This window comes from Electrophorus electricus, chromosome 7, assembly GCF_041902795.1.
Source record: "Electrophorus electricus isolate QZ-2024a chromosome 7, ASM4190279v1, whole genome shotgun sequence".
Taxonomy (NCBI): Eukaryota; Metazoa; Chordata; class Actinopteri; order Gymnotiformes; family Gymnotidae; genus Electrophorus; species Electrophorus electricus.
The window spans coordinates 20,248,005-20,260,065 of NC_137503.1; positions in this window are offsets into that span (position 1 = coordinate 20,248,005).

The window sequence follows — 12,061 nt, forward strand, 5'->3', positions numbered from 1 at the left end:
AAGGTGAATACAAAGCTGTTTCATATTGAGAAAAAGGAAAAGAACATAGTTTCAAAGTAAAGATTCTTCTTATAATGCATTCCCTTTTAGTCTAAAACACAATCTCTTGCCCTGAAACAGTGTTTAAGGTGAATACGAAGCTGTTTCATAGTGTGAAAAAGGTAAAGAACAGAGTTTCAAAGTAAAGATTCTTCTTATTATGCATTCCCTTTTAGTCTAAAACACAATCTCTTGCCCTGAAACAATGTTTAAGGTGAATACGAAGCTGTTTCATAGTGTGAAAAAGGTAAAGAACAGAGTTTCAAAGTAAAGATTCTTCTTATTATGCATTCCCTTTTAGTCTAAAACACAATCTCTTGCCCTGAAACAGTGTTTAAGGTGAATACGAAGCTGTTTCATAGTGTGAAAAAGGCAAAGAACATAGTTTCTAAGTAAAGATTCTTCTTATTATGCATTCCCTTTTAGTCTAAAACACAATCTCTTGCCCTGCAATAGTGTTTAAGGTGAATACAAAGCTGTTTCATAGTGTGAAAAAGGTAAAGAACAGAGTTTCAAAGTAAAGATTCTTCTTATAATGCAGTCCCTTTTAGTCTAAAACACAAGCTCTTGCCCTGAAACAGTGTTTAAGGTGAATACAAAGCTGATTCATAGTGTGAAAAAGGTAAAGAACATAGTTTCAAAGTAAAGATTCTTCTTATTATGCATTCCCTTTTAGTCTAAAACACAATCTCTTGCCCTGCAATAGTGTTTAAGTTGAATACAAAGCTGTTTCATAGTGTGAAAAAGGTAAAGAACAGAGTTTCAAAGTAAAGATTCTTCGTATAATGCATTCCCTTTTAGTCTAAAACACAATCTCTTGCCCTGAAACAGTGTTTAAGGTGAATACAAAGCTGCTTCATAGTGTTAAAAAGGTATAGAACAGAGTTTCAAAGTAAAGATTCTTCTTATAATGCAGTCCCTTTTAGTCTAAAACACAAGCTCTTGCCCTGAAACAGTGTTTAAGGTGAATACAAAGCTGATTCATAGTGTGAAAAAGGTAAAGAACAGAGTTTCAAAGTAAAGATTCTTCTTATAATGCATTCCCTTTTAGTCTAAAACACAATCTCTTGCCCTGCAATAGTGTTTAAGGTGAATACGAAGCTGTTTCATAGTGTGAAAAAGGTAAAGAACATAGTTTCAAAGTAAAGATTATTCTTATTATGCATTCCCTTTTAGTCTAAAACACAATCTCTTGCCCAGAAACAGTGTTTAAGGTGAATACAAAGCTGTTTCATATTGAGAAAAAGGAAAAGAACATAGTTTCAAAGTAAAGATTCTGCTTATAATGCATTCCCTTTTAGTCTAAAACACAATCTCTTGCCCTGAAACAGTGTTTAAGGTGAATACGAAGCTGTTTCATAGTGTGAAAAAGGTAAAGAACAGAGTTTCAAAGTAAAGATTCTTCTTATTATGCATTCCCTTTTAGTCTAAAACACAATCTCTTGCCCTGAAACAGTGTTTAAGGTGAATACGAAGCTGTTTCATAGTGTGAAAAAGGTAAAGAACAGAGTTTCAAAGTAAAGATTCTTCTTATAATGCATTCCCTTTTAGTCTAAAACACAATCTCTTGCCCTGCAATAGTGTTTAAGGTGAATACGAAGCTGTTTCATAGTGTGAAAAAGGTAAAGAACATAGTTTCAAAGTAAAGATTCTTCTTATTATGCATTCCCTTTTAGTCTAAAACACAATCTCTTGCCCTGCAATAGTGTTTAAGGTGAATACAAAGCTGTTTCATAGTGTGAAAAAGGTAAAGAACATAGTTTCAAAGTAAAGATTCTTCTTATTATGCATTCCCTTTTAGTCTAAAACACAATCTCTTGCCCAGAAACAGTGTTTAAGGTGAATACAAAGCTGTTTCATATTGAGAAAAAGGAAAAGAACATAGTTTCAAAGTAAAGATTCTTCTTATAATGCATTCCCTTTTAGTCTAAAACACAATCTCTTGCCCTGAAACAGTGTTTAAGGTGAATACGAAGCTGTTTCATAGTGTGAAAAAGGTAAAGAACAGAGTTTCAAAGTAAAGATTCTTCTTATTATGCATTCCCTTTTAGTCTAAAACACAATCTCTTGCCCTGAAACAGTGTTTAAGGTGAATACGAAGCTGTTTCATAGTGTGAAAAAGGTAAAGAACAGAGTTTCAAAGTAAAGATTCTTCTTATAATGCATTCCCTTTTAGTCTAAAACACAATCTCTTGCCCTGAAACAGTGTTTAAGGTGAATACGAAGCTGTTTCATAGTGTGAAAAAGGTAAAGAACAGAGTTTCAAAGTAAAGATTCTTCTTATAATGCATTCCCTTTTAGTCTAGAACACAATCTCTTGCCCTGCAATAGTGTTTAAGGTGAATACAAAGCTGATTCATAGTGTGAAAAAGGTAAAGAACATAGTTTCAAAGTAAAGATTCTTCTTATAATGCAGTCTCTTTTAGTCTAAAACACAATCTCTTGCCCTGAAACAGTGTTTAAGGTGAATACGAAGCTGTTTCATAGTGTGAAAAAGGTAAAGAACAGAGTTTCAAAGTAAAGATTCTTCTTATTATGCATTCCCTTTTAGTCTAAAACACAATCTCTTGCCCTGAAACAGTGTTTAAGGTGAATACGAAGCTGTTTCATAGTGTGAAAAAGGCAAAGAACATAGTTTCTAAGTAAAGATTCTTCTTATTATGCATTCCCTTTTAGTCTAAAACAAAATCTCTTGCCCTGCAATAGTGTTTAAGGTGAATACAAAGCTGTTTCATAGTGTGAAAAAGGTAAAGAACAGAGTTTCAAAGTAAAGATTCTTCTTATAATGCAGTCCCTTTTAGTCTAAAACACAAGCTCTTGCCCTGAAACAGTGTTTAAGGTGAATACGAAGCTGTTTCATAGTGTGAAAAAGGCAAAGAACATAGTTTCTAAGTAAAGATTCTTCTTATTATGCATTCCCTTTTAGTCTAAAACAAAATATCTTGCCCTGCAATAGTGTTTAAGGTGAATACAAAGCTGATTCATAGTGTGAAAAAGGTAAAGAACATAGTTTCAAAGTAAAGATTCTTCTTATTATGCATTCCCTTTTAGTCTAAAACACAATCTCTTGCCCTGCAATAGTGTTTAAGGTGAATACAAAGCTGTTTCATAGTGTGAAAAAGGTAAAGAACAGAGTTTCAAAGTAAAGATTCTTCTTATAATGCATTCCCTTTTAGTCTAAAACACAATCTCTTGCCCTGAAACAGTGTTTAAGGTGAATACAAAGCTGCTTCATAGTGTTAAAAAGGTATAGAACAGAGTTTCAAAGTAAAGATTCTTCTTATAATGCAGTCCCTTTTAGTCTAAAACACAAGCTCTTGCCCTGAAACAGTGTTTAAGGTGAATACAAAGCTGATTCATAGTGTGAAAAAGGTAAAGAACAGAGTTTCAAAGTAAAGATTCTTCTTATAATGCATTCCCTTTTAGTCTAAAACACAATCTCTTGCCCTGCAATAGTGTTTAAGGTGAATACGAAGCTGTTTCATAGTGTGAAAAAGGTAAAGAACATAGTTTCAAAGTAAAGATTATTCTTATTATGCATTCCCTTTTAGTCTAAAACACAATCTCTTGCCCAGAAACAGTGTTTAAGGTGAATACAAAGCTGTTTCATATTGAGAAAAAGGAAAAGAACATAGTTTCAAAGTAAAGATTCTTCTTATAATGCATTCCCTTTTAGTCTAAAACACAATCTCTTGCCCTGAAACAGTGTTTAAGGTGAATACGAAGCTGTTTCATAGTGTGAAAAAGGTAAAGAACAGAGTTTCAAAGTAAAGATTCTTCTTATTATGCATTCCCTTTTAGTCTAAAACACAATCTCTTGCCCTGAAACAATGTTTAAGGTGAATACGAAGCTGTTTCATAGTGTGAAAAAGGTAAAGAACAGAGTTTCAAAGTAAAGATTCTTCTTATAATGCATTCCCTTTTAGTCTAAAACACAATCTCTTGCCCTGCAATAGTGTTTAAGGTGAATACGAAGCTGTTTCATAGTGTGAAAAAGGTAAAGAACATAGTTTCAAAGTAAAGATTATTCTTATTATGCATTCCCTTTTAGTCTAAAACACAATCTCTTGCCCTGCAATAGTGTTTAAGGTGAATACAAAGCTGTTTCATAGTGTGAAAAAGGTAAAGAACATAGTTTCAAAGTAAAGATTCTTCTTATTATGCATTCCCTTTTAGTCTAAAACACAATCTCTTGCCCTGCAATAGTGTTTAAGGTGAATACAAAGCTGTTTCATAGTGTGAAAAAGGTAAAGAACAGAGTTTCAAAGTAAAGATTCTTCTTATAATGCATTCCCTTTTAGTCTAAAACACAATCTCTTGCCCTGCAATAGTGTTTAAGGTGAATACGAAGCTGTTTCATAGTGTGAAAAAGGTAAAGAACATAGTTTCAAAGTAAACATTCTTCTTATTATGCATTCCCTTTTAGTCTAAAACACAATCTCTTGCCCTGCAATAGTGTTTAAGGTGAATACAAAGCTGTTTCATAGTGTGAAAAAGGTAAAGAACAGAGTTTCAAAGTAAAGATTCTTCTTATAATGCATTCCCTTTTAGTCTAAAACACAATCTCTTGCCCTGAAACAGTGTTTAAGGTGAATACAAAGCTGCTTCATAGTGTTAAAAAGGTAAAGAACATAGTTTCAAAGTAAAGATTCTTCTTATTATGCATTCCCTTTTAGTCTAAAACACAATCTCATGCCCTGCAATAGTGTTTAAGGTGAATACAAAGCTGTTTCATAGTGTGAAAAAGGTAAAGAACAGAGTTTCAAAGTAAAGATTCTTCTTATAATGCATTCCCTTTTAGTCTAAAACACAATCTCTTGCCCTGAAACAGTGTTTAAGGTGAATACAAAGCTGCTTCATAGTGTTAAAAAGGTAAAGAACAGAGTTTCAAAGTAAAGATTCTTCTTATAATGCAGTCCCTTTTAATCTAAAACACAAGCTCTTGCCCTGAAACAGTGTTTAAGGTGAATACAAAGCTGATTCATAGTGTGAAAAAGGTAAAGAACAGAGTTTCAAAGTAAAGATTCTTCTTATAATGCATTCCCTTTTAGTCTAAAACACAATCTCTTGCCCTGCAATAGTGTTTAAGGTGAATACGAAGCTGTTTCATAGTGTGAAAAAGGTAAAGAACATAGTTTCAAAGTAAAGATTATTCTTATTATGCATTCCCTTTTAGTCTAAAACACAATCTCTTGCCCAGAAACAGTGTTTAAGGTGAATACAAAGCTGTTTCATATTGAGAAAAAGGAAAAGAACATAGTTTCAAAGTAAAGATTCTTCTTATAATGCATTCCCTTTTAGTCTAAAACACAATCTCTTGCCCTGAAACAGTGTTTAAGGTGAATACGAAGCTGTTTCATAGTGTGAAAAAGGTAAAGAACAGAGTTTCAAAGTAAAGATTCTTCTTATTATGCATTCCCTTTTAGTCTAAAACACAATCTCTTGCCCTGAAACAGTGTTTAAGGTGAATACGAAGCTGTTTCATAGTGTGAAAAAGGTAAAGAACAGTGTTTCAAAGTAAAGATTCTTCTTATAATGCATTCCCTTTTAGTCTAAAACACAATCTCTTGCCCTGCAATAGTGTTTAAGGTGAATACGAAGCTGTTTCATAGTGTGAAAAAGGTAAAGAACATAGTTTCAAAGTAAAGATTCTTCTTATTATGCATTCCCTTTTAGTCTAAAACACAATCTCTTGCCCTGCAATAGTGTTTAAGGTGAATACAAAGCTGTTTCATAGTGTGAAAAAGGTAAAGAACAGAGTTTCAAAGTAAAGATTCTTCTTATAATGCATTCCCTTTTAGTCTAAAACACAATCTCTTGCCCTGAAACAGTGTTTAAGGTGAATACAAAGCTGCTTCATAGTGTTAAAAAGGTAAAGAACAGAGTTTCAAAGTAAAGATTCTTCTTATAATGCATTCCCTTTTAGTCTAAAACACAATCTCTTGCCCTGAAACAGTGTTTAAGGTGAATACAAAGCTGCTTCATAGTGTTAAAAAGGTAAAGAACAGAGTTTCAAAGTAAAGATTCTTCTTATTATGCATTCCCTTTTAGTCTAAAACACAATCTCTTGCCCTGAAACAGTGTTTAAGGTGAATACGAAGCTGTTTCATAGTGTGAAAAAGGTAAAGAACATAGTTTCAAAGTAAAGATTCTTCTTATTATGCATTCCCTTTTAGTCTAAAACACAATATCTTGCCCTGCAATAGTGTTTAAGGTGAATACAAAGCTGTTTCATAGTGTGAAAAAGGTAAAGAACAGAGTTTCAAAGTAAAGATTCTTCTTATAATGCAGTCCCTTTTAGTCTAAAACACAAGCTCTTGCCCTGAAACAGTGTTTAAGGTGAATACGAAGCTGTTTCATAGTGTGAAAAAGGTAAAGAACAGAGTTTCAAAGTAAAGATTCTTCTTATTATGCATTCCCTTTTAGTCTAAAACACAATCTCTTGCCCTGAAACAGTGTTTAAGGTGAATACGAAGCTGTTTCATAGTGTGAAAAAGGTAAACAACATAGTTTCAAAGTAAAGATTCTTCTTATTATGCATTCCCTTTTAGTCTAAAACACAATCTCTTGCCCTGCAATAGTGTTTAAGGTGAATACAAAGCTGTTTCATAGTGTGAAAAAGGTAAAGAACAGAGTTTCAAAGTAAAGATTCTTCTTATAATGCATTCCCTTTTAGTCTAAAACACAATCTCTTGCCCTGAAACAGTGTTTAAGGTGAATACAAAGCTGCTTCATAGTGTTAAAAAGGTAAAGAACAGAGTTTCAAAGTAAAGATTCTTCTTATAATGCAGTCCCTTTTAGTGTAAAACACAAGCTCTTGCCCTGAAACAGTGTTTAAGGTGAATACAAAGCTGATTCATAGTGTTAAAAAGGTAAAGAACAGAGTTTCAAAGTAAAGATTCTTCTTATAATGCATTCCCTTTTAGTCTAAAACACAATCTCTTGCCCTGCAATAGTGTTTAAGGTTAATACGAAGCTGTTTCATAGTGTGAAAAAGGTAAAGAACATAGTTTCAAAGTAAAGATTCTTCTTATTATGCATTCCCTTTTAGTCTAAAACACAATCTCATGCCCTGCAATAGTGTTTAAGGTGAATACAAAGCTGTTTCATAGTGTGAAAAAGGTAAAGAACAGAGTTTCAAAGTAAAGATTCTTCTTATAATGCATTCCCTTTTAGTCTAAAACACAATCTCTTGCCCTGCAATAGTGTTTAAGGTGAATACGAAGCTGTTTCATAGTGTGAAAAAGGTAAAGAACATAGTTTCAAAGTAAAGATTCTTCTTATAATGCATTCCCTTTTAGTCTAAAACACAATCTCTTGCCCTGCAACAGTGTTTAAGGTGAATACAAAGCTGCTTCATAGTGTTAAAAAGGTAAAGAACAGAGTTTCAAAGTAAAGATTCTTCTTATAATGCAGTCCCTTTTAATCTAAAACACAAGCTCTTGCCCTGAAACAGTGTTTAAGGTGAATACAAAGCTGATTCATAGTGTGAAAAAGGTAAAGAACAGAGTTTCAAAGTAAAGATTCTTCTTATAATGCATTCCCTTTTAGTCTAAAACACAATCTCTTGCCCTGCAATAGTGTTTAAGGTGAATACGAAGCTGTTTCATAGTGTGAAAAAGGTAAAGAACATAGTTTCAAAGTAAAGATTATTCTTATTATGCATTCCCTTTTAGTCTAAAACACAATCTCTTGCCCAGAAACAGTGTTTAAGGTGAATACAAAGCTGTTTCATATTGAGAAAAAGGAAAAGAACATAGTTTCAAAGTAAAGATTCTTCTTATAATGCATTCCCTTTTAGTCTAAAACACAATCTCTTGCCCTGAAACAGTGTTTAAGGTGAATACGAAGCTGTTTCATAGTGTGAAAAAGGTAAAGAACAGAGTTTCAAAGTAAAGATTCTTCTTATTATGCATTCCCTTTTAGTCTAAAACACAATCTCTTGCCCTGAAACAGTGTTTAAGGTGAATACGAAGCTGTTTCATAGTGTGAAAAAGGTAAAGAACAGAGTTTCAAAGTAAAGATTCTTCTTATAATGCATTCCCTTTTAGTCTAAAACACAATCTCTTGCCCTGCAACAGTGTTTAAGGTGAATACAAAGCTGCTTCATAGTGTTAAAAAGGTAAAGAACAGAGTTTCAAAGTAAAGATTCTTCTTATAATGCAGTCCCTTTTAATCTAAAACACAATCTCTTGCCCTGCAATAGTGTTTAAGGTGAATACGAAGCTGTTTCATAGTGTGAAAAAGGTAAAGAACATAGTTTCAAAGTAAAGATTCTTCTTATTATGCATTCCCTTTTAGTCTAAAACACAATCTCTTGCCCTGCAATAGTGTTTAAGGTGAATACGAAGCTGTTTCATAGTGTGAAAAAGGTAAAGAACATAGTTTCAAAGTAAAGATTCTTCTTATTATGCATTCCCTTTTAGTCTAAAACACAATCTCATGCCCTGCAATAGTGTTTAAGGTGAATACGAAGCTGTTTCATAGTGTGAAAAAGGTAAAGAACATAGTTTCAAAGTAAAGATTCTTCTTATTATGCATTCCCTTTTAGTCTAAAACACAATCTCTTGCCCTGCAATAGTGTTTAAGGTGAATACGAAGCTGTTTCATAGTGTGAAAAAGGTAAAGAACATAGTTTCAAAGTAAAGATTCTTCTTATTATGCATTCCCTTTTAGTCTAAAACACAATCTCATGCCCTGCAATAGTGTTGAAGGTGAATACAAAGCTGTTTCATAGTGTGAAAAAGGTAAAGAACAGAGTTTCAAAGTAAAGATTCTTCTTATAATGCATTGCCTTTTAGTCTAAAACACAATCTCTTGCCCTGCAATAGTGTTTAAGGTGAATACGAAGCTGTTTCATAGTGTGAAAAAGGTAAAGAACATAGTTTCAAAGTAAAGATTCTTCTTATTATGCATTCCCTTTTAGTCTAAAACACAATCTCATGCCCTGCAATAGTGTTGAAGGTGAATACAAAGCTGTTTCATAGTGTGAAAAAGGTAAAGAACAGAGTTTCAAAGTAAAGATTCTTCTTATAATGCATTGCCTTTTAGTCTAAAACACAATCTCTTGCCCTGCAATAGTGTTTAAGGTGAATACGAAGCTGTTTCATAGTGTGAAAAAGGTAAAGAACATAGTTTCAAAGTAAAGATTCTTCTTATTATGCATTCCCTTTTAGTCTAAAACACAATCTCTTGCCCTGCAATAGTGTTTAAGGTGAATACAAAGCTGTTTCATAGTGTGAAAAAGGTAAAGAACAGAGTTTCAAAGTAAAGATTCTTCTTATAATGCATTCCCTTTTAGTCTAAAACACAATCTCTTGCCCTGAAACAGTGTTTAAGGTGAATACAAAGCTGCTTCATAGTGTTAAAAAGGTAAAGAACAGAGTTTCAAAGTAAAGATTCTTCTTATAATGCAGTCCCTTTTAATCTAAAACACAAGCTCTTGCCCTGAAACAGTGTTTAAGGTGAATACAAAGCTGATTCATAGTGTGAAAAAGGTAAAGAACAGAGTTTCAAAGTAAAGATTCTTCTTATAATGCATTCCCTTTTAGTCTAAAACACAATCTCTTGCCCTGCAATAGTGTTTAAGGTGAATACGAAGCTGTTTCATAGTGTGAAAAAGGTAAAGAACAGAGTTTCAAAGTAAAGATTCTTCTTATTATGCATTCCCTTTTAGTCTAAAACACAACCTCTTGCCCTGAAACAGTGTTTAAGGTGAATACAAAGCTGCTTCATAGTGTTAAGGTGAATACAAAGCTGTTTCATAGTGTGAAAAAGGTAAAGAACAGAGTTTCAAAGTAAAGATTCTTCTTATAATGCAGTCCCTTTTAGTCTAAAACACAAGCTCTTGCCCTGAAACAGTGTTTAAGGTGAATACGAAGCTGTTTCATAGTGTGAAAAAGGTAAAGAACATAGTTTCAAAGTAAAGATTCTTCTTATTATGCATTCCCTTTTAGTCTAAAACACAATCTCTTGCCCTGAAACAGTGTTTAAGGTGAATACGAAGCTGTTTCATAGTGTGAAAAAGGTAAACAACATAGTTTCAAAGTAAAGATTCTTCTTATTATGCATTCCCTTTTAGTCTAAAACACAATCTCTTGCCCTGCAATAGTGTTTAAGGTGAATACAAAGCTGTTTCATAGTGTGAAAAAGGTAAAGAACAGAGTTTCAAAGTAAAGATTCTTCTTATAATGCATTCCCTTTTAGTCTAAAACACAATCTCTTGCCCTGCAATAGTGTTTAAGGTGAATACGAAGCTGTTTCATAGTGTGAAAAAGGTAAAGAACATAGTTTCAAAGTAAAGATTCTTCTTATTATGCATTCCCTTTTAGTCTAAAACACAATCTCTTGCCCTGCAATAGTGTTTAAGGTGAATACAAAGCTGTTTCATAGTGTGAAAAAGGTAAAGAACAGAGTTTCAAAGTAAAGATTCTTCTTATAATGCATTCCCTTTTAGTCTAAAACACAATCTCTTGCCCTGAAACAATGTTTAAGGTGAATACAAAGCTGCTTCATAGTGTTAAAAAGGTAAAGAACAGAGTGTCAAAGTAAAGATTCTTCTTATAATGCAGTCCCTTTTAATCTAAAACACAAGCTCTTGCCCTGAAACAGTGTTTAAGGTGAATACAAAGCTGATTCATAGTGTGAAAAAGGTAAAGAACAGAGTTTCAAAGTAAAGATTCTTCTTATAATGCATTCCCTTTTAGTCTAAAACACAATCTCTTGCCCTGCAATAGTGTTTAAGGTGAATACGAAGCTGTTTCATAGTGTGAAAAAGGTAAAGAACATAGTTTCAAAGTAAAGATTATTCTTATTATGCATTCCCTTTTAGTCTAAAACACAATCTCTTGCCCAGAAACAGTGTTTAAGGTGAATACAAAGCTGTTTCATATTGAGAAAAAGGAAAAGAACATAGTTTCAAAGTAAACATTCTTCTTATAATGCATTCCCTTTTAGTCTAAAACACAATCTCTTGCCCTGAAACAGTGTTTAAGGTGAATACGAAGCTGTTTCATAGTGTGAAAAAGGTAAAGAACAGAGTTTCAAAGTAAAGATTCTTCTTATTATGCATTCCCTTTTAGTCTAAAACACAATCTCTTGCCCTGAAACAGTGTTTAAGGTGAATACGAAGCTGTTTCATAGTGTGAAAAAGGTAAAGAACAGTGTTTCAAAGTAAAGATTCTTCTTATAATGCATTCCCTTTTAGTCTAAAACACAATCTCTTGCCCTGCAATAGTGTTTAAGGTGAATACAAAGCTGTTTCATAGTGTGAAAAAGGTAAAGAACAGAGTTTCAAAGTAAAGATTCTTCTTATAATGCATTCCCTTTTAGTCTAAAACACAATCTCTTGCCCTGAAACAGTGTTTAAGGTGAATACAAAGCTGCTTCATAGTGTTAAAAAGGTAAAGAACAGAGTTTCAAAGTAAAGATTCTTCTTATAATGCAGTCCCTTTTAGTGTAAAACACAAGCTCTTGCCCTGAAACAGTGTTTAAGGTGAATACAAAGCTGATTCATAGTGTTAAAAAGGTAAAGAACAGAGTTTCAAAGTAAAGATTCTTCTTATAATGCATTCCCTTTTAGTCTAAAACACAATCTCTTGCCCTGCAATAGTGTTTAAGGTTAATACGAAGCTGTTTCATAGTGTGAAAAAGGTAATGAACATAGTTTCAAAGTAAAGATTCTTCTTATTATGCATTCCCTTTTAGTATAAAACACAATCTCATGCCCTGCAATAGTGTTGAAGGTGAATACAAAGCTGTTTCATAGTGTGAAAAAGGTAAAGAACAGAGTTTCAAAGTAAAGATTCTTCTTATAATGCATTCCCTTTTAGTCTAAAACACAATCTCTTGCCCTGCAATAGTGTTTAAGGTGAATACGAAGCTGTTTCATAGTGTGAAAAAGGTAAAGAACATAGTTTCAAAGTAAAGATTCTTCTTATTATGCATTCCCTTTTAGTCTAAAACACAATCTCTTGCCCTGCAATAGTGTTTAAGGTGAATACAAAGCTGTTTCATAGTGTGA